Here is a 3730-nt window from a genome sequence, read left to right as displayed (position 1 = left end):
ACCCTTTTTTGAAGGTTGCCTTCGATATTTATAGAGCTTCAAGGTGAAAGGCTACTTCTCTCTTATGATTGAACAGATAGGATGACTTTAATTCTCTGACTGATGCGCCAAATATTTGTCACCGAAAAGCTGAGTGTACTTGTTATCGTTAGCAGCTTGTCAACTTAATTTGGATTCGACCGTCATCAGCTTTCTGTCCTATCGTGATTAATTATGCTTTTCACCCAGATGCACCCACCAAGTTGCGCCGACTCTATGCAACAATCCGTCTTGAGCAGATGTTTACAAGCACAAATCACCGCAAAGCCTTGCGGTAATGGTGCGCTTGACCATTGATTTATTGTGATCGCGCTTTCCGCCTTGCGTCAATGCATATTCTACATATAAATACAAAAGTTAACTGTTTTTATACGATGAACGCATGTGACCGCAATGTTATGAACTTAATGCTTTTTGGATGCAATCTAACATATTTTATCATCCAAACCTTCATTGTTTAATAACTTAGCACTGTAATAACGTGCATTTCTGGCCGTTATCAGTCTTCAGGAGCAATTATGATTTTGTTGTAGCCTGCATATCCGTCCAAAAAGTAGAAGTAATAATTTCATGCTAGGCGGTCTAGCATCTTGTCAATAAAAGGCAAGAGGAAATGATCCTTCTTCGACACCGCATTCAGTTTGTGGTAGTCCATGCAGATCCGCAAGACAGTGACGGTTCTCATTGGTATTAATTCATTATTTGCATTTGGGACTACCGTTATCCCTCCCTTATTGGGCACACATTGCACGGGGCTGACCCACATGCTATCGGCGATTGGATAAATAATGTCTGCATCCAACCATTTGATTATCTCTATTTTCACGACCTCCTTCATCGCAGGGTTTAGTCTGCATTGATGTTCAATCGATTCCTTTTATTTTCCTCAAGACGTATCCTGTGCATGCAATATGCGGGCTGATTCCTCTAATGTCTTCTAGTGTCCATCCTATGGCTTTTATGTACTTCTTCAGGATGCTTAGCAGCGCATGCTCTTGTTCTTCTTGAAGTGTAGAGGAAATTATTACTTGTAGAGTTTTATTTTTCCCTAGAAAAGCATACTTCAAGTGGTTTGGCAAGGTTTTCAATTCCACAGCGGTTGGTTGTTCCAAGGATGGCTTTTGTACTTTTCTCTCTTCATTCAACGTCAATTTTTCTTCTTTGGTTGTTGTTTTCACAATCGCATTGCAAGTTGCTATGGATGCGGTTGCATCCTCTCTTTCATCTTCATCTTCAGACTTTTCTTCTTCATAACAATTGGGTTCATTGTCGAAATCTATTAGGTCTTCTTCCGGATATTTCATGGCCTTCATAATGTCAAACCTGAGCTTATTTCCATTCACACTTAGCGTGATATCTCCCTTGTACACATCAATCTGAGTGCAATCAGTGGATAAAAATGGTGATCCCAAAATAATGGGTACATCCTTGTCCGCTTCATAATCGAGGATGATGAAGTACGCCGGTAAGATAAATTTGTCAATTGAGACCAGGACATCCTTCACCTTCCCTTCTGGATGAACTAGGGACCTGTCATCTAGTTGGACAGTGACCGTCGTGGGCGCCAGCTGCCCTAGATTCAACTGTTTAAAAATTGAAAGGGGCATTAAGTTGATACTGGCCCTGAGATCACAAAGCACTTAACCTATATATATCCCTCTAATCGAGCAGGATATTGTGAAACTTCTGGGGTCGTGCATTTTCGGTGGAATAATGGTGTTTAACTTTTGTGTAAATGCCACTGTTGCGAACTTACCTGTGCTCCTTTTCTTCATCACCAGGTCCTTCAGAAACTTTGCATATTTTGGCATTTGTTCAATCGCTTAAGCGAAAGGGATGTTGATATGTAACTATTTCAGCATGTCTATGAAACGGTGATATTGCACTTCATCATATTTCTTCTTCTTAAATCTCTGAGGAAAAGGTGGCAGCTATATTTTCACGGTTCCCTGTTCCACAAGCTTAGAAGTGGATGCAACTTCTGGTTCCCTTGTCTCCTAATCTTCTGGATCCTCTTGTGTCAATTGGGTCTGAGATTTCATCGCAACTGGAATAGTCCAATTTGGCTCCTTCTTCTCTTCCGCCACTTTCTTTCCGCTTCGCAAAGTCAGCACTTGACATTGCGCCTTTCCCGTATTCCCTGAGTCTCGCAGAAGCTCAGTTGAACTTGGCAATGCCCCTTGCGATCTACTTTTGAGCTTGCCCGCAATCTGTCCTATCTAAATTTTTAGATTGCGGATAGACATCGCCTAATTCTAGAGTACTGTTTCATTCTTCTCAATATATTGCTATAGTAAGTTCTCAAAAGATTGCGGCGCCTGTGAACTGCTAGCTTGATTTTGTGATTGACCATTTGTTTGGGGGGAAAATCCTGGCGGCCCTTCTTTTTGCACCATGGGTTGGAAATTTTTTTATTGATTTTTCCACGCAAACTTGGGGTGGTTTCTTCACCCAAGGTTGTAAGCATTGGAGAAAGGGTTATTCTTTATGAAGTAAACAGATTGTGGATTCCTCGAACACTATTCCATCGGATGGGCTTCTCCGCAAGTGGCACAACTTGCGCTTGTTTGATCGATTGTGTTGACCTGCCCCCTATGCATTCCTGGGCTATTAATTGCGATGCCTTGTATTAGATTCATCATCAAATTCATTTGGTTTTGCAGGGATGCGATGGCCACATTGTTTGCGTTACTATTTTTAATTATCAGTCGTTGATCGTTTTCTCTCTAGTCTTTGTAATTCTTCGAATTGCGATAAAGTATATTAATAATGAGTAGAAGTACACGTTATTACAGTACTAAGTTATTAAACAATGCAGGATTGTGATGATAAAAATACACAAGATTGCATCCAAAAGCATTAAGTTCACAATATTGCGATCGCATGCGTCCATCGCATGAAAACAATTAACTTATGTATTTTTGTGCAAAAATGTGTTGATGCAAGGCGGAAAATGTGATCTAAAGAAATCAACGGTCGAGCGCATGAAGAGATTGTGTTAACACAAGGCTATGCGATCATTTGCACTCACAATTATTTGCTCAAAAAGGTAGCCGCATAGAGCCGTGCATCATGGTGGGCACATCTGGGTGAAAAGCGTAATAAATTATGATGGGATAGAAAGCTGATAACAGTCGATTCCGAATTGAGTTGACAAGCCGTTAACAATCTACTGTAGCAAGTAAACTCAACTTTTTGGTGACAAATATTCGGCACAAAAAATTAATGCTATCCCATCAATGCAATCATAAAAGAGAAGAAGCCTTTCACCCCAAAGCTCTATAAATACCAAAGGCCACCTTCAATGAAGGAGTTTGACAGTTAGAGAATTTTCCCCTTAGATAGAAGTAGCCTTGTTCATAGTTTTATTTTACTTAGAAGGCGAAAGCGAGGGAAGTGAGATTGTACAGAGAGATCGTTCTGGTGAACTTGGAAGAATGCCAGAAGCATCAAGATCAGAGAGAGGGCCAACTGAAGCAGGAACATCTTTTGAGCATAATAGAGTTAACAGTGTAAAAGCCATGGGAAGCAAGGAATTGCTACCAGGCTCTCTATCCTTATCTTCCATTGTCATTTTATACTATGAACTGATTTATAGAAATGGAATTTACATCTTTACATCTATTCACTCTCTGTATATTATGCATGAGTAGCTACATCTGTCGAATGGATTGAGAAATACTTAGCTAGC

Source organism: Benincasa hispida, chromosome 2 (genome assembly GCF_027475165.1).
Source record: "Benincasa hispida cultivar pf3 chromosome 2, pf3_genome.v1.1, whole genome shotgun sequence".
NCBI lineage: Eukaryota > Viridiplantae > Streptophyta > Magnoliopsida > Cucurbitales > Cucurbitaceae > Benincasa > Benincasa hispida.
Note: the sequence above shows the minus strand (reverse complement) of the source record.